Here is a 20,616-nt window from a genome sequence, read left to right on the forward strand (position 1 = left end):
AGTATAAAAAGCTCGCTGGTGGGCTGCGGAGAACACTGCAGTGATTGTCGCAGTGCGGAAACGGAGCGATTTATCTGACTTCCAAAAAGGTGTGGGCGTTAGTTTTCGGGCCAAGGGCGGAAGTATTTATGAAACTACTAAATCTGTAAATTGCTTGCGTGCTGCATTGGTAAAAGTATACCGTACGTGGCAGAATGACGCTATTCAAAACCGGCGCCAAGGAACTGTAGTGCACCACTGGTCTTACATGACAGGGGTGGTGGACAGCTGCGGTGATCTGTACGGACGAATAGGCTTGCAACTGTTGAGTAACTGACCACCGAGATGAACTAATGGGCTACCGTCCAACCGTTGAACAACGGACTGTCCAGAGGAACCAGTGTCCTACCAACAGTGTCTCCTCGAGTGTTCAACGAACATCGTTGCGTATGGGCCTCCGCAGCAGTCGGCTTGTTCATGTACCCCTGCTGAATGCTGTTCATCGGCGACGAAGGCTGGGATTTGCACGCCAGTACCGCAACTGGCACCCATGCTCTGGTCGGCCGCTGTGGCCGAGCGGTTCTAGGCACTACAGTCTGGGACCGAAAGACCTCTACTGTCGCAGGTTCGAATCCTTCCTCGGGCATGGGTCTGTGTGATGTCCTTAGGTTAGTTAGGTTTAAGTAGTTCTAAGTTCTAGGGGACTGATGACTTCAGCAGTTAAGTCTCATAATGCTCAGAGCCATTTGAACCATATGTTTTTGAACCAATGCTCTAGGGGCTCCGGCACGGAAGCTCAGCGTGTTTGGTCAGAGAAATGGTTGCCCTTTGTAATTAAAAATCTGAGTGAATAGATGAACTTGAACGGGTGTCATGGGGCGTCAGCCACGAAAAAATGCAGCGAACAACGACGAACAAAATGAGCTTTAAAAAAAGACGTAGCGTATTTGATTAGTAATCAAAACGTCCTTGGGACCGGGTTCGAACCCCTCCACTGCTTAAATTTTGATTACTAATCAGCATTGGCTGCCAAATACTACCGGCATAAGGAGTCACCGTCATTCTGCAACGGCCTTGTCAAGGCGGCAGAGGAGCGGACAGAGGTTCAGGGCACTCTCTTGTTCTAGGGGTGGGAAACTGCCCCTAACGGTCGAAGAATTAGCAATGATCAACAGCATGAGGATGCAGAAGGCAATGGAAACCTCTGCATTAAAGGCACGTATGGGTTACCCACAGGAGATGTGGCCTGTATATGAAAAAAAGTGTGATGATGGTCTCTCCATTGGCGAAAGATTACGGAATAGTCCCCCATTCGGATATCCAGGAGAGGACTGCCAAAGGGGAGGTGACCATGAGAAAAAGAATGAATAATCAGCCAAAGGATAACGTTCTATGAGTCGGAGCCCGGAATGTCAGAAGCTTGAACGTGGTAGAGAATCTAGAAAATTTACCTTAACTGCGACTATGATTTCGGTGTTACTACAAAAGAAATGCATGTCTTAGCCCTTTCAGCCTCAATGCGAGGCCCACAGTAGCCCTATAGCGGGACCTGGTGGCCGAGGTTGACGGATAGCGGTGATTCCCTGCGCTCCTGCCGCCGCTTGTACAGTCTGCTCAGAGAACTCACTCGTTGGTTGTACTGCAACTTATAGTGAGCACGAACGCTCGAATTTAGCCCAGAACCATAAAAAAATCTGCGGCGCTAATCTGAAAATACTGTTTAGTATATCTTTTGTCAACCCACCCAAGGGGTTGTTTCCAGTTAATGCTAGGTAAGCGGTGCTTGCCTAGAGTCCATTGAATAAACGACACTGATGTATACTTAATTATTACACATACTATGTAGGTTTTGAACAGAGATGAGAGTCTAGCCTTGTCTAAGGGATTTAAGAATTCTCTTTTTTTATACTGTCCACCTTAGCTACCGTTATCTGTTCTTTATGTAGTTCTTTATTTATTACAACATTTCTTTAATTTAACAAAATTATTTCTAAAATTTCCGTTGAATACTTTCCTGAAATCTACGAAAACTGTATCCAGGTTTCTGCTACCTCAAAATTTTCTTAAGTTATTCTGCGATGGCTTAGGGCAGCTTTTCTTGTTCCTCCAGCTTATATTAACCGAAGTGACTTTCAGCTAAATTAGCTGACATTTTGCCGGGCGCGATTAGCCGAGCGGTCATGGTTGGGGAAGGGGTAATTTATTGATCAGTTTAATCAATTTGCATATCAATTTGATATCAATCTTCTGAGCTCGGTTTAAATCTTAATGAGAGTGTTCTGCGTTAGTCTCAAGCTACACATGCACAAGCACACGCATACGCACGCACGCACGCACTCACTCACTCACTCACTCACTCACACACACACACACACACACACACACACACACATATACATACATAGTCATACATACATATATATATATACACACACACACACACACACACACACACACACACACACACACACACACACACACACACACACACACGCGCGCACCGTCATACATAAGTTTTGTTTATTGGACATGGGCATACGTTATTTCTGTTTGTTTGTTTGTTTGTGTGTGTGTGTGTGTGTGTGTGTGTGTGTGTGTGTGTGTGTGTGTGTGTGTGTGTGTGTGTGTGTGTGTGTGTTCGTTTGTTTGTTTTTTGTGTTTTTATTTTTTGCTTTATGGCTCAAAAACAACTGCGAAAATACGAGCCCAGTCAAAACTATAGAACAGGAAGACAGAGAGGAGTGAAAAAACGAATGTACGTCAGTCCCAATTGACAGAAAAAGAACGTGGAGAAAGGCCTAAAAAAAAGACACGATACAGAAACTGACGTCAGAGATTAAAAATTAAATGGCCTTCACCATATTGCTTTGGTCGATAAAAAGTAAGCGGCCGATAACTCAGACGGCAAACCCAAGCAGGAACGTAAACGCTTAAAAAAAATGGGCATTCCGTTGGGAAGTGGCGGAGAGTTAAAACTAGGGCGTAATGTGTACAAAGTGGTGGGGGAGTGCCACTTACCAAACAACGATGGAAACCATAGTGCCCCATCAGACATAATTCTGCAATCCGTTCTACTAGCTGCTTCCACCGACTACACAACTCTGTGTCAGCAGCAACGCTGTAAGCAACTGAGAAAGCTAGCTCCACTCTACGTAAAAACTTGGCCACCTGTGAGCAGGCCTCGCGCGTCGAGGGTTCCGTACAAACTCAATTATGTATACAGTATAGACAGTTCATCCATTCTGGGAATCGAACACCTCGACGATTTTTGCCTGTTATCAACAAGATATCAGTCCCACGGATTCCAAGGCTTTCGAGAACGTTTTAATTTCATTCAACTTTGAAGTTAGGTAGCGACAAAATAATTTTTCGTGTGACGTAATTACACATCGAAAATTTTCTTTCTTGTTTACTGTGGAACCTTTCTTCCTACCAAATTTCATGATTCTATGTCAATGGAGGTACCCTATAGGTTAATGAGTGAGCTTGCGAGTTTCAAAACTGACTTAGAAGCTTAACATTTTCACACCAACATGACAAAGTATCTATTTTCTTCGTGTGATATTATGAGAAATTCACAATTTCGAGCTTTTCTCCTTACTTCCACTGTTAAACTCCTTGATAAAATTTCCCCAACAGTTAGTAACCCATAAGTAAAGAGGCTTAATCCCTGTTCCCATCCACATAGAAGGTTCAGCAGTAGTTAAGTTCCAAATACAGTGTCAGTGTTCGCATGGGTTCATCAAACGCTATTCCTGATAGAACAAATGTTTTTCCATATTTCCTCTTAAAACATTTTATAAGGGCTGTATTTGTTTAAAGCCCGAGAGCAAACACTTTTGCGTCTGTGTTGAAAATTATGAAGTCTTAAACAGTATGTCTTTCATAAGTCTGCCACTATGGCAGTTAGAAAATAATAAGTTTTATTTCGGTTTCATTTTATTTTATTCAGAAGTAAGTTAAAATTGGGTCCAGTTATTTAGTGCGAACTTGCAAATTTCTACGCCGGCCAGGTGCAGCTCGATTAGGTTGCTCCCTTTTTTTTTTTTTGCAGATTCGACGCCGTCAGCTCCTCAGGTTTTGCGCTTCCAGTGACTTGTACACAGCATCGTTATCGTCGTCGTCGTCGTCTTACTCAAATTCAAGGCTCTGAAAGAAAAAAGAAAAGAGTACATGAGTGAGTCGTTGGAGTTCGCATGTGCTGAGACACCATGGCACATCTTCGTATGGGCCGGAAACAGCATTGACGCCGTCACCTCCACAGCCTTTGCGCTTCCAGCGACTTATAGACGGCGTTCGTCGTCGTACTCAAATATAAGCGTCTGAAAAAAAAAAGACAGTACATGAGCAAACGTTTGCTGCGAACCGCGGGAATTCGTACATGCTGAGACACTATGGCGTACCTTCCGTAACAGCATCGACGCCGCCGACGCCGCCGCCTCAGCCCTTGCGCTACCAGCTATTTTTGTCGTACTCAAATCAAAGTGCATGAACAAACGTTTGTTGTGAATTGTGGGAGTTCTTACATGCTGAGGCACCATGGCAATAGTTTGGTGCAAATAGTGGCTCGCAAACATCTACGCTCCACCTCCTCAGCTTTTGCGTTATCGTCGACGAACTCAAATAAATCTAAGCATCTGCAAAAAAGAAAGAGAATATATGAGCATAAGTTTACAGTGACTCGTGGGAGCTCGTATGTGCTCAGACGCCACGCCAAACCTTCGCTGAGTTCGCAAACAGCATCGACGCCGCCACTTCCTCAGCTTTTGTGCTTCCAGCGACTCACACATGGCAGCGGCGCCGTCCAGATACGTTCGCTTCTGCAGCATGCTGTCTGCTCGCAGCGACCTGTCTCCGAAGCACTGCCTCAACCTCACAGCAGCTCTACTTATATAGAATCGTGACAATGCTAAGCGTGGTTTCCGTGGAAATGTGTGCTGACGTCATTTCTTCGCCCATTGTCCGTTACAATTGAACACGGATCCATCGCTGTTACACAACTATCCGTGAAAGATTAAGCGAGGAAATATACACTGGCTTACCCACTGAGTCTATGTTGGACTTCTAGACTGAAGACTTGGTGATTTTAGTCCTCTGTACCAACATTGTCCTGATATCCATACAGTATGTTTCTAATCTCCTTATGCTATCTAGAATTGTATCAGTGTGTTCCGAGGTTTTAACAGGGATTCTTACAAGCGCAATACTCAATTCTACGTACTTTTAACATTTCTGACAGGCGTGGAACAGTTCATAAGGCACCAGAGTGGAATTCGGATGATATTACGTTCAACTCTTCCGATAGTCGTATGTATATTTTTATTTCATGGTACCCGATAACCCTTCCCTAGCATAGCATTGGCCTCTTGTGATTTTGTTTGCAAAGAGATATAGAGTTCCTAGTTTCCTCTTCTTTATTTTGAGTATTTGTAACGAAGCTTGACTTCCGGTACAGACATAATCAACATTCTGCCAACATTTCTGTCAAAGAGGGAGGAGAATGTGAAAGAGTTTCAGGGAACTCTATTGTCCTTGTTGTTGGAAACTATCCCTAAAAGAGAGAATAATTAATAATAACGTACCATATGATAATGGAGAAGGCAATGGAGACCACAGCATTAAAGATGCATAACGTGTATCTACTAGAAAAGTGCCCTGTCACAAGTGGCCGGTCACATAAAAACAGAATGAAACATTCTGGCAACATACCCCAGGTTGTGGCTAAGCTAAGTCTCCGCAATATGCTTTGTTCTAGGAGTGCTAGTTCTGAAAGGTTTGGGTTCTAGAAACCACTTGACCGCTACGGTCGCAGGTTCGATTCCTGCCTCGGGCATGGTTGTGTGTGATGTCCTTAGGTTGGTTAGGTTTAAGTAGTTCTACGTTCTAGAGGGCTGATGACCACAGCAGTTAAGTCCCATAGTGCTCAGAGCCGTTTGAACCATTTTTTTTAAATGTTTGGAGAAGTGCTTCTGTGAATTTTGGAAGGAAGGTGACGAGATATTGGCGGAATTAAAGCTGTGAGGACGGGTCGTGAGTGTGCTTGGGTAGCTCAGATGGTAGGCAACGTATGAGGCTGCTGAAGGATAGATCCTAGTTATTGGATTAGTCTTAACGCAGTTTGGAAGACAGCTGCGGATCTCCGTGTCCTCTCTGCGCTACTCATATCAGAGGCTGCTTACACAGAGAATGAGGCTGCGGTCGTTCGCTGTGCCAGTGTCCTATCGGCCGATATACAGGTAGCTACAGACTTCACTTCCTGAAGATGTTAGTTCCTGTGACGGTGTGTGAGTCTATGTCCTTACGCTCAACTGTCACTGTGAGGGAGAAGGAAGGTAGTACATGGTCTTCCTAACAACTTCAACAAGAAGCTATACGAAATACACTCCCTGACACAACGTGAAGCACCTAGTCGGTTGTCAATGGAACTTGGTACAAGGGCACACCTTCGGCGAATATGTAAATTATTAGAGTTGCAATTACCTGTGACAGGTACAACAGGCACCATAGTGCTTTAGTATTCTCGTGTTTAGTGACTTTACCAGCCCTGTTAGGGTATATAAGTGGTGTGAACAGCATAAGATGTCCAGTGATTATTGTGAAGAACATAGAGATGGTGTGTACCCGTGCGAAACAGTGCTGTTGATCGTTATTTGGCTGCCTGGTTGACTTGTGAAATACCTTAATTTGTGGGTCTTTCGGATGGGACAGTGGCCCAATGTCGGACAGCATGGAAAAGGGAGAGCAGGCATACTCTCCGTCAAGGTTGCTGCCTACCGGTGTGATTAGCTCATGCTGTATTTTGCACCAACCAAATCATAACATCTTCACATTTGTACCAGCCATACGAGCACGAGTACTGTATTTCCAGAAACATTATGTCTTATCCCACACCACTGGCTGGAGACTATGCAGTAGGCAGGCTAGATAATTACCGTCCCACGTGTAGCCTACCGTTAACTCCACGACATAAACAAATGCGTTTGGACTGGTGTCACGACCGGGATGAAATAATAGCTGATATATGGCGTCGCATTGTGTTCGCCGATGAATCAATGTTCTGCTCTGCTCTGATCACTCTCGCTGAGAAGGAAATTTGGAAATTTGTGGTAAGTTCCTATGGGACCGAACTGCCTTGGTCATCGGTCCCTAGCCGCGCGGCATTAGCCGAGCGGTCTCAGGCGCTGCAGTCATGGACTGTGCGGCTGGTCCCGGCGGAGGTTCGAGTCCTCCCTCGGGCATGGGTATGTGTGTTTGTCCTTAAGATAATTTAAGTTAGGGACTGATGATCTTAGCAGTTAAGTCCCATAAGATTTCGCACACATTTGAACATTTTTTTCATTGGTCCCCAGGCTTACGCACTACTTAATCTAATTTAAACTAACTTACGCTGAGGAAAACAGAAACACCCATGCCCGAGGGAGGAATCGAATCTCTGACGGGAGAAGCAGCGCGAACCGTGACAAGGCGCCCCGACCTCGCGTCTACCCCGAACGGCTCGCTGACAGATATGGTGTCGACCAGGGGAGATAGCCCATCCTTCCAATGTTTTAGAGAGGCACAATGATGTTGCTCTACATCTAAGTCTACATACATAATCCGCAAACCACCATATGGTGCCTGGCGGAGGGTACCTTGTACCACTACTAGTCATTTCCTTTCCTCTCCCACACTCAAATAGAGCGAGGTAAAAACTACAGCCTATGTGCCTCATTAGGTGCCCCAATTTCTTTTACCTCGCCTTCGCAGTCTTTATCAGAAATGTACTTTGGCGGTAGTAGAATTTTTCTGCAGTCAGCTTCAAAAGCCTTTTCTCTAAATTTCCTCAATAGCGTAAAAATCTAGGAGCTAGCCTCTGAATTGCTCCGATGTATTCCATTAACCTCACATGGTATGGAGCCCACACACTCGAGCGGTACTCAAGAATGGGACCCACAAATATTCTATACTGGGTCTCTTTTGTACTCATGGGCTACACATTCCAAACTCGCCCAGTCAACCGAAGCCAAGCGTTGGTCTTTGCGTTACCGTCCTTACTTGCTCATTCCATTTCATACCTCCTTGCGACGTTACGCCTACATAGTTGCGTTCAAATGCATGTGAAATCTTATGGACTTAACTGCTAAGGTCATCAGTCCCTAAGCTTACACATTACTTAACCTAAATTATCCTAAGGACAAACACACACACCCATGCCCGAGGGAGGACTCGAACCTCCGACGGGACCAGCAGCACAGCCTACATAGTTAATCGACACAGCTGTGTCAAGCAGCGCACCACTAATACCTTATTCGAATATTACAGGATTGGTTTTTCTACTCATCTCTGTTAAGGGAAGCCGGAGGTGCCTATGCTGCCCATGTTAAAAAAAATCACTAAGTTTGAGGAAATTTATGAATAAACTACCAAATAGAGAAATTAGAATGTTTTTTTTACATATAGAGTGGTTTAGTATTGCAGTTATGACATAACGATTTTGGAGTATCTTTTCTAGTTTCCTTCCAATTACTTTTTTAATAATGATACAATTATTTTACAAATAATTGCTTTATAATTAAACTGAAATGAAACTACTGAAATAATTGCCAAATGGCTGTGTTACAATGTAAGTTTGACCACTAGGAGTGCTGTATAAAAATTTCTTCTCTCTAGCTTGAGTGGATTTTGAGAAAATGTTCCTTATATTCGAAAAATTCTAATTTATGGGAAATGGCTATCAAAGTTTCTCAATACATTCCTGCACTATAGGATGGATTATCAGGGTCTTCTTCTTCATCCTCCGAAAGCTTCCTCTTCTGTCTTCTTTTCTGGCCTGTTGTTCCATCATACTTCATATGCCTTTCTCTTCTTTTTGCTCCTGTTATCCTTTCTCTGTCAATATTTCTTAGTGGTCATACAGTGTTAACCCCAGCTGTAAATACTAATGCCTTCAGAACTTCACACTTCCCACTGTTCCCTTGGTTGTAGGTTTCTATTGCATCATAAATGCCGAAGTGCAGTGTTTTTATGTTTACAAACACCCTTTAGAAATCACTTTCCAAATCAAATTGTTTACGCTCTCATTGGATTCTGCGTCTTTCCGTGTAGGCATTTGTGTAACAATTCTGGCTGTGCTAAGTCATGAAAAATTGGTTTTATTGCATTTATCACAGCTGCTGGCAAACCATGTTTGTTATCATAGTCCTTTGTTGCATTATATTTGCACCAGGAATCTTTCGGGCACAGGCTGTGTTGAGGGTATTCATTGGAGCATGAAGGAACAATGCCCACACTGCTTTTCCCATGTCACTAACATTACTAGTATTTTACCTTACAGCATACCCATAGTATCTCTGTAGACGTTCAATGAGCTCATCAGAAAGCCTGCCTCTCCCTCCTACTGTCTTTCCATCACTGAGCTCACTTGAACCCAAAGTTTGTTTGAGCCTTCGAAGCCGTGCACCCATATGCTCTTAGCGCTTCATTTGTCACAGAAGACAATGTAGCCAACCCTTGCACACTCGCTGTATGCGTAACATAAGGCGCTGTATGCGTAACAGCCCGAGAAAATCCTAAGCAGTTCGCCAGGAAGTTCACGAGAGGGTGTTACATGCATTCAGCGGCCGTCCATTTCCTCTGGAGGCGTGGGGGAAAATAGTAATAACTCCACTTCTAGGGCGAGTAGAACAATAATTCAAAGTTTACATTAAAGAGGAATGTTCCAATTAATTTTCGGTATAAAAAAAATCGTAATTTTTTGGAATGACCACCACCAGCTCCCCTTAATTTACGTTTTTATACGTTTAGAAAAAGCTCCCCTTCATCACACAACATAGAAATTACGTCCACGTCATCCTATGTCAATCTACAATCAGTGAACGATGATACTTTCCCATACATTATAGTGTCCTCAGTGAAGTTTCACATTTCCATGGCAGGGTTCTGACGATACCCTTTTCTCTGACAAACACTCGCCTTCCAGGACGCGAACTTCATTAAGTTACTTAAGAAGTTTTTCAGCCACTCAGAAATCTGAGAACGTATTCCGTATGCTCTGCAGACTTTCGTTACCTGGTTGCAGTGTGCCAGACTCATTTGAGGAACTTTTACTGGAGAGAGAGCGAGAGAGAGAGAGAGAGAGAGAGAGAGAGAGAGAAAGAGAGAGCTAGGGAACGGGAACGAGGGAGAGAGAGAAATTATGACCGTAATTAAAATGAAACTGACTCTCAGGTTTGGTAACAATAGTAAAAACGAAGAACGCTAATGCTCTCTGGTGGCCGTTTTACCTATCACAGAGAATAAATCACATAATCGCTGGTGATGTGTACATGTATGAAGTTGAACTCACATTCGGTTTTCTCTTCCAGGTGCTTCAGTTTTCAAGCATTGAATTTGAATGATCGTATTGTCTGTTCAAGATTGATTTAGTATGAGCCGGTTTTACCAGGAATTTCCTGTGAGCAGAGGATTTCCGCCGTACGCGTATTATATCCATATATGGGAAGAGCTGTGAAACAGAGAATCACGTGTTTTCATGATTAAAAGTAACATCGTTCGCTGAAAGATATCAGTAATAAAGATTTCCCTTCTTCGCGGACAATGGTGTCTTAAAATATCTGTTCACTGAAATGTTGGTGATAATGTGTGTGTAGTTCTAGTATCGTGCTTGTGTTGTTGACAACAAAAAGGGAGAAGTTGAGCTCCTAGTTTCTGTTCGAATGAGACGCTGTGGAGAGCTTTGTAATTTAACACAGGTTATTGGTGCATAGCGTGCTGATAGGGAACTATACGACACACCCCTCGTCGCATTGACTGTAGAATACTGGTGGTGGAAAGTTCTGTCACCTTCAGGTTCTGAACTACCAGGATCTGAAACGACTACCTACAAGTAAAGTGTTACAGCAAGAGCGTGCTCTAGTAGCCTCGGCTACGGAGGGCGTGCAGTCCCTGTTACTCACTCTGTGTCACTTGTACATTGATGACGCCTAGACAAGTGCTCAGTTATCATTCCTATAATCTCAGCATCAGATAACATTGCATTACAAGATTTTCACGTCTGTTAGTAATTCGTGTGTCCAGAGTTTGAATTAGAGGGTAAATTATAAAATATGTAGTGCAAGGAAGAATGATTGGGATTTAACGTCCTGTTGCCGACGACGTCGTTAGAGAGTGAGCAACATCTTGGACTGGGCAGTGTGGGAGAGGAAATCGATCATGGCTTTTTCAATGGAACCATCCCGATAGTAGGCAAGCCGCTGTCGTTGGGGTACTGGGTTTGTTCCGCGATGCAACAGAACTCGAATCCTCGCATGGATATCCTGATTTCAGTTTACATAAATAACTTCATTCAAATCCCATACTTTCTCAAAGGGGTCGGCCGGTGTGGCTGAGCGGTTCTACGAGCTACAGTCGGGAACCGCGCGACCGCTACGTTCGCAGGTTCGAATCCTGTCTCGGGCATGGATGTGTGTGATGTCCTTAGGTTAGTTAGGTTTAAGTATTTAAGTTCTAGGGGATCTCAGATGTTATGTCCTATATTGCTAAGAGCCATTTGAACGATTTCTCAAAGGGATTTAAGTTGAGTGCATGGGCTGGCCAGTCCAATCGCCGTTTAACCTCTCGTTCCAAGAGCTCCAGCACCTGCGCAGTTAGATGCAGTCGCGCATTGTGATCAATAAAAATGAAGTCAGAGCCGAATGCACTCATGGATAGATGCATATGAGCAAGGAATCCAGTATCAAAATACGTTGACTGCTGAAAGTACCATGTTCAAAAATTTCTATTCAGTAAGCTATTTCAACATTATGCCTCCTCACAACATAAGATCTAGAGCACAAAAACGATCATATTCGACAGTACTGAACGTATCCTCATATGGCGAGATGGCGAGAGGTGGAAACAGATAATGCACGCAGGCACATTAACGTGCGTATTCGTTTTGGTGGTCCAGGTGTTATGACTTGGGCAGGCGTAATGTTGCATGGACGTACTGATTTCTAAATCTTTGAATACAGAGCACTCACCGGCCAGCGTTATTGTGACACTGTACTTTTTCCACATGCGCGTCTTTCCAGGGGTGCATTAGCCGCTGACAACGTTTTTATGGATGAGACAGTATCGAACAGTGCAGGAGGAGCAGCTCTTGGAACGAGAGGATATTTCTGTGGCAATCTGTGGAGGTCAGTGGGACAGCAGCCGAAAAAGTACATGAAAAAATAGTGATTGAAACCAACAGCTGTACTGTATACCAACGTCATTTATTCAAAGCATGCTACCTGTTTCGTCGCTTAAAAGCATCAGCAGGCTCTTGTACTTGGGAAAAATACAATTACAGATCAGAGTGGTAACTTATATGTCAGGCCTGATGAAGCAATTATGAAGACTGCCCCACATTCGCAAGTTGTTGCAAACCCTCTTTCACTATCAAGCCAATGTGAGAACGATTGAAAGGCTATGAGCTATTATGTTAACAGTGATCACGACAACTTATATGTGTACGTAAGTTATGCGACCACTGCATTTAGTTCCAAAATTCACACGGGGTATCAGTCTCTGGCCTTGTGGGTTAGTATATGGGAGAAAAATGCCTTTACCTTTCGAACTGATGAAACGAATACTTGGAAATGACGCTCAATCGGCGAACAATTCGTGAAAAGTTTGTGCGACGTTTGGCAACAAGTGAAACAGGCAAACACGAAAGATTGAGAGTGCCAGAAGTGGATGGGACAACACATGGGCCGCGCGGGATTAGCCGAGCAGTCTCAGGCACTGCAGTGATGGACTGAGCGGCTGGTCCCGGCGGAGGTTCGAGTCCTTCATCGGTCATGGATGTGTGTCTTTGTCCTTAGGATAATTTGGGTTAAGTAGTGTGTAAGCTTAGGAACCGATAACCTTAGCAGTTAGGTCCCGTAGGGTTTCACACACATGATGGGTAGCCATAATAGGGGGTTGCCCAGTGGGTATTGGTGACAAACCCGTAAACCCCAGGAGTAACGCAAAGAAATTCATGACTTCATACCACTGACCGTACCAAGTAGTGGAAATGATATCATCTCTCAGTTTTCACATACAGATGCCAACAAAAACTTCGATGATCCATGTGGACCGAATTAAGCCATTTAAGGGAGCTGCGGGTGCTTTCACAGAAGTACTATCGCCGTCTGCATTGCGGATTACGAAGAAGGAAGAGACGACTTGTGAGCGAAGTAGTCCGACGTGCACTTCCGCAGCATCAACAGATAAAATTTGAGATTACCGTGGGAGGTTACTGGGGAGGATTGTGACTTTTGTATGTTCTATTCATAGAATATTTGGAGTGTTTGTCTATTTTTCTTCTTTGATCATATAGTATGTTAAGAGATTAGTCAATATTTCCTTTGAATGTGATGTTCTATAGATTTGTCAGATTAATCTAGCCGTTCGCCGGAGGGAGGAGAAGTGATAAGGATTCCATTCTATCAGGTAGCATAACGGAATCGGGACATTGGAGAAATGCAGGGTGAAACTGCAGGGAAATGGGTACAAATGCATACCAAGGAAGAACTAATATACGGTCCAGTCACATTAATGTGATCACCGCCGATGTTCGACATCAATGTGAAATAACAACTCACAGACGGTAGGTGGCAGTGGAGAGTACAACAAAGCGTGCAGAGGTGGTGGAGGGGGGGGGGGGGGTCTGTGGGAAACCCTACAATGACTGTCGCAATGCGGAAACGGAGGGATTTACCTGACTTTCAAATGGGTGTGAGAGTTGGTTTTCGGGCCGAGGTCTGAAGTATTTATGAAACTGCTATATCTGTAAACTGCTTGCGTGCTGTCTTGGTAAAGGTATAGTCCGTGGCAAAACAACGCTATTCAAAACCGGCGCCAAGGTAACTGTGGTGCAGCACGGGCCGTAGATGACAGTGGTGGTGGACAGCTGCGGAGATCCATACCGGCGAATATATTGGCAACTGTTGAATAACTGCTGCCTGCCGAGATGAACTAATGGGATACCATCCAACCGTTGAATAACGGACTGCCCAGAGGAACCAGTGGGCTATCAACAGTGTCTCCTCAACGACTATTCAACGAACATAGTTACGTAGGGGCCTCCGCAGCAGGCGACTAGTTCATTTAACCATGGTGACTGCTGTTCATCGGCGACGAAGGTTGGTATTTGCACGCCAGTACCGGCAGCTGTGGCAGAGCGGTTCTAGGTGCTACAGTCTGGAACCGCGCGACCGCTACGGTCGCAGGTTCGAATCCTGCCCCGGATATGGATGTGTGTGATGTCTTTAGGTTGGTTAGGCTTAAGTAGTTCTAAGTTCTAGGGGACTGATCACCTCAGAAGTTAAGTCCCATAGTGCTCAGAGCCACGTGAACCATATGTTTTTGAACCCATGCTCTAGGGGCGCCGGCACGGAAGCTCAGCGTGTTTTGTCAGAGGGGTGGATGCCCTCTGTAATAAAAAAAGAAAACAGACTTAATAGATGAACTTGAACGGGTGTCATGAGACGTCCGCCCCGAACAAATGAATCGAACAACGACGAACAAAATGAGTTTTAAAAAAAGAAGTATCGTATTTGATTAGTAATTAAAACGTCCTCGGGCACGGGTTCGAATCCCGCCACTGCTTAAATATTGACTACTAATCAACATTGGCGGCCGAAGACTTCCGGCATCAGGAGTCGCCATCATTCTGCAAACAGCCTTGTCAAGACGGCAGAGGAGCGGACAGAGTTTCAGGGCATTCTCTTGTCCTAGGTGTGGGATTGCCCCAAACGGTGGAAGATTCAGCAATGATCAACAGCATGAGGAAGCAGAAGGCAATGGAAACCACTACATTAAAGGCACGTAACGGGTATCCACAGGACATGTGGGCTCTATTTGAAAAAGTGTCATGATCTCTGCATTGGCGAAAGATTCCGGAACAGTCCCCCATTCGGATCTCCAGGAGAGGACTGCCATAGGGGAGATTACCATGAGAAAAAGAATGAATAATCAATGAAAGGATAACGTTCTACGAGTTGGGGCGTGGAATGTCAGAAGCTTGAATGTGGTAAGGAAATTAGAAAATTTACCTTAACTGCGAATATGATTTCTGTGGTACCTGAAAAGAAATGAAAGCCTTAGCCCTTTCAGCGTCAAAGCATGGCCCGCAGTAGCCCTACAGCGGGACCTGGTGACCGAGGTCGGCGGGTAGCGGTGCTTCCCTACGCTCCTACCGCCGTTTGTACAGTCTGTTCAGAGATCTCACTCGTTGGCACTACTGTAACTTATAGTGAGCACGAACGCACGAATTTAGCCCAGAACCATAAAAAATCTGTGGCGCTAATCCGAAAATATTGAATAGTATCTCGTTTGTCAACCCATGCAAGGGGTTTGTTTCCAGTTAACGCCGTGTAAGCGGTGCTTACCTAGAGTCCATTGAATAAACGACACTGCGTTGTACTTATTTATTGCACATACTATGTAGGTGTGAACAGAGATGCGAGTGTAGCTTTGTCTAACGCCTTTAAGAATTCTATTTTCGTTTTTTTGGGCACTGTCTATCTTAACCACCGTTATCTGTTCTTAATATAGTTCTATAATTATTACAATATTTCTTTCATTTAACAAAATTATTTCTAAAATTTCTGCTGAATACTTTCCCGAAATCTACGAAAACTATATTCAGTTTTCTGTTACCTCAAAAAATTTCTTAAGTTGTACTGCCACGGCTTAGGATAGCTTTTCTTGCTCCTCCAGCTTGTATTAACCGAATTGACTTTCAGCTAAATTAGCTGAAATTTTGTTCTTGGTGCGTCTGTGGATTATAATCGATAATATTTTTGAACAATGAGCAAGAATGCTCAACTTCCTATGTTCTTCATACAATTTGTTCTTCTTTGACATCATCATTTACTTCTCAAGTATTGTGTGTCGTGTCCTGCTTCATATAAACCATTTATTAATAAACAGACGGAATGTTTTAGTTTCATGATTCACTACCATTATCGATTCACCAATGATGATATCAATACCATTATCTTCTTTCTAATCATTTATATCCTTTAACACTTCTTCATAATTTAGTATTTTCGGGCCCATATTCAGTTACTTTACTTCTTCTTTGGTCAGTATCGACCTAACACTTCTCTCTTTCTAACGTCCTCCACACTGTCAGAAAAGAAAATAACACCCTGAAGGACAAAGTCCTTTTCATATCAATTGAGGTGACAGATAGTTCATCATTGTAGGAATATATGGTAACAAACTCAGACCAAATGAAACGCACATGTCATAGTAAAGGGTACCCAAACAGTCGCATCAGTGTACAATGTATCCTCCTGTAGCAGCGCAAGAGGTGTATATTCTCGCGTGCAAACGATCAAAGAGGTGCCGAATAGTATCCGGCGATAGACTGTCCCCAGCAACTAGCACCATAGGGTTGGGTTGGGTTGTTTTGGGGAAGGAGACCAGACAGCGAGGTCATTGGTCTCATCGGATTAGGGAAGGACGGGGAAGGAATTCGGCCGTGCCCTTTGAAAGGAACCATCCCAGCGTTTGCCTGGAGCGATTTAGGGAAATCACGGAAAACCTAAATCAGGATGGTCGGACGCGGGACTGAACCGTCGTCCTCCCGAATGCGAGTCCAGCGTCTAACCACTGCGCCACCTCGCTCGATCTCTAGCACCATATGTTGCAGATCGGTAATAGTTCTTACAGGCTCTGGAGAACGAGTAAGTCTCCGCTTCATCATGTCCGATAAATGATCGTTTTCGAGAGATCTCGTGACATCGTTCGCTAGCGTATTTGCACACCACGAGGAGCACGTTGGTTGGTTGGTTGATTCGAGGGAGGTGACGAAACAGCGAAGTCGTTCGTCCCATCGATTTAGGGGAGGATAGGGAAGCAAATCGGCCGTTCCCTTTCAATAGAACCATCCCGGCATTTTCCTGAAGCGATTTAGCGAAATCACGGAAAATCTAAATCAGGATGGCCGGACGCGGTTTGGAAATGTCGTCCTCCCGAATGCGAGTCCAGTGTGCTACACACTACGTCATCTCTCTCGGTAGAGCGCGTTGCCTCACAGCAACTGTATGTGGTCGTGAAGTGTCCTGCTGAAAAAAAAGAACACATCGTCTTACTGTCAAAGAAATGACGGTAGCACCGGGATGACAATCTGTGCAACTTAGCGGACACTGGTTACTTTACGAGTCGGAAACACCAGTTGCGACCTCGAATTGAAACTGATAGGCTCCCTCACCATGAAGCCTGGGATGAGGTCTCCCAGTCGTTTGCGAATGCACTCCGAAATAGGCAGCTCGCCAGGTCTACGACGTAGACGTGTGTATTGGTCACTCACGTACACACAACACGTATTCTAGTCACATAAGACAACAGAGCGCCATTTCACCCTCCTGCGCATTCTTCCAAGACAACCAGAGAAGGTGAGCTTGGCGGCGTCGAGGTGTTAGTGGTAGCCTGCCAAGCAGATATTTCCCAACGGTCCTTCGTGACACACAAAGTGCGACATAAGCCCGGATTTTTTTCCTTGGTCGATGGTGAGTCGTTCACCGCAGCTCACACAATGCGCCGACCTTGACGTGTGTGTGTACTACGGCGACATCCAGAACCTGCTGTACGTGTATCCGAGTGATCCACAGACTACAGCTGAAAGTAATGGCACAACACCGGTGTGCCACCTCTAAAATGTGTAGCAATCCGTCGATACGTCCGTCCGGTTTCCCGCAGGTCCAGAATGCGACGCCACTCAAATGGCTGAGATAACGGGAGTTCGTTTTCCTCAGCGAGGCATGGTTGTAACAATAAATAGAACGAATTTTGCAAACACTGTTCACCTCTAAACTCAGCACAGTCACTGCCTGCAGAATCAAAACAGCGAGCCCACAGACAGGTTTTCTGAGCGTCATCTAATCGCCGATGACCACGGCGAATGAATCACTAACATTATAACCCCTTGCCGTATGCTTTAGTATTGTATAGCACAACTCGGCAACCTGAAGATGTTCTAAGAGCGAAGCCGATCGTAGAACAGTAAATGTTTGAATATACAGCTGAGGTGGTTTTCATTAATCATTACAATATAATCAGGTTTTTATGTCTTCAACCACAAAGGTTTTACGTAATAAACGTCAAATATTTGAGAAAATAAGTGGTTTGTAATCATATCGAAAGTTGCCTGTTCATTCTGTAGTTAAATATTTTACGCACTACATTTTGCTTTTAGTAGATCGCGACAGCTATCTTTTTAATACTTTGGGTATCTCTACAATATTCAACTTCGATTGATCGAGATGGGCCTTTGAGCACCCTCTTTGTTTATCCACTGTGACACCTTCGCATCTTTGGGATGACTTGTCTTACAGCCAATGGGGAACTTTCGTGATTTGGAGTCCAAGTGCTGTTCCTTGTTTGAAAGTGCTTCCGCGATTCCGATTCTGTGTCTTGCGTGTTCTGTTCTTGTACTCGTGAGGCTTCTATTTTGCGAGGACGACTGGATTTGTCTAGTGTCAGCTTGAGCTTCTTTGCAGGTTGTGCAGTGCTCAAGGAACTGGGTGAGTTACTTACCGTGGTGAAGATGAAGTGAAACTGTTGGGTTATTTCGGAACCGCTCGCTAAGTGTCTGTACAGTTACCTCTCGATTGCCCTACGTTCCGCTTGGACGCAGTATTCTTCCAGATGTCGAAATGGAAATTCGTAGTATGCTCAATTTCGATTAATTCGCAGCTGATCATAGTGACGAACATTATCGTTTCTAACCATAGTGCGCTAGATTCAAAGTCATCATTCTCTCCTGAATTATAAGAGAGCTGTTGCCTTCTAAACGTTAGGTGCTGAGGACTTAGCATTCCGCCGTGCGGGATTAGCCGATTGGTCTAGGGCGCTGTAGTCATGGACTGTGCAGCTGGTCCCGGTGAGGTTCGAGTCCTCCCTCGTGCATGGGTGTGTGTGTGTCCTTAGGATAATTTAGGTTAAGTAGTGTGTAAGCTTAGCGACTGATGACCTTAGCAGTTAAGTCCCATAAGATTTCGCACACATTTGAACATTTTTGAACATAGCATTCCGATGCTTATTGTGATATTCGCGCACGTTGTATGGCTTTGAGGCCCATGTGTGTTTGTAAATCAATTATATTCTTTCGGTAACGATATATTTAGTCATTAACTTCATGAATGTAATTTCTTTGTTAATTGTGCATGGCGTCATATTGCTTTCACTTGTTGGTTCCACTCACGGTCCGGGAATATTCTTACACGTCAGAGGCCACTCACTGAAATAATTTTGCAACTATGACACATTAAAAATAAGTTTTCTCTTTTAGTACGAAATTAGGTTTCAGATGCAGAAGCGTAGGTTGACGGCAGCGGTTACGGCGACTGATCCTTAGTGAATGTGCTGCTGAGCAGTCTCGCACTTTCCTGAGATATTAGATGGAATTGTAGTCGTAGATTAAATTATCAGTTTATTTTTGATAGTTCAGATTATTCTTTGGTGCTGAGAACCAATGAACACATACTTGACGCTAAATCTTTGTGAGCAATGTTACACGCTGTAAGCAGAAAACGAATACTTATTTAAGTTTTGGCCAATCTCTTGCTGAATTGTTATTTACTGCTAAATGTCAAATGATAGCTATGCAAACCCCAGTTTCAGTTTCACTTAAATTATGTAAGTTTGTCGCATGCATGCGATTACTCTGTTAATCATTACGGGTCATGTTGGTTTACTGCTTGTCCGTTGTGTGCCTGAGACGTAGTGGAGTAAAACTGGGTACCTGCCGGGAATCTACCGAAACAGGTGTGAGAAACCGACTCCAAACCAGACGCGAAGGGTTTGGCTGACCAGAACAACGGTCGTTCATCCGAGGCTGGAATCCGATCCGGTCCTGCTCACCTCGCCGTGTAACAGGGCACCTCGCTGCGTTGTACGAACAGGTTTAACAGCACTGTGGCGAATAACTCGCGTAGGACGTAACACCACTCTTTTCCCGTGATCGGTTCAAGACATAGAACGAAGTATTCGGCAAATGGCAGTCCACAGATGGGCACATAATTTGTTGCGCGATTAATCACTTGAATTCTTGTGTCAAACGAGTTTCCGAAGGAGGTGTTATTGTTTAAATGGAACATTCATTATACGGGGTACTATAAATGATTCATTCGTTTTCAAAACTCTGTGTTCTAAAGTATTACATGTAGAAATATGACTGATTAAAGAACAGAACCGTACACTCAGCAAACTTGCATTTTTCACTCTACATATGTTCTATGAGTGTCCGTCCCGTCACAGGATACACGTCGTAGAGGTAGTCAGGCTTATTCCATACCTTACAACGCAACATACTGTCACTGGTCATCAATGCAGTACTGATGCGTTCGCTGATCTGTTCCAGTGTTCTCGACAGTGTTGGTAAGTAAACACGGTCCTTGAAGTACCCCCTAAGGACAAAGTCACAAGGCGTTAGGTCAGGCGGCATCGGTGGCGAAGGGAACAGAGCCGTATCATCTTCACCATTAAGCCAAATACAGCGATCCGGAAGTTCGTCGTTTAGTTAGCGACGAACATCGATGCTCCAACGAGTGGGTGCAACGTCTTCTTGGAAGATGAAAGTCTCGTAATAAGCAGTCAGTTGTGGAAACAATCACAACAGTTACATGTCACAGTAAGAAC

The sequence above is a fragment of the Schistocerca gregaria genome, chromosome 8, assembly GCF_023897955.1.
Source record: "Schistocerca gregaria isolate iqSchGreg1 chromosome 8, iqSchGreg1.2, whole genome shotgun sequence".
In the NCBI taxonomy this organism is placed as follows: domain Eukaryota; kingdom Metazoa; phylum Arthropoda; class Insecta; order Orthoptera; family Acrididae; genus Schistocerca; species Schistocerca gregaria.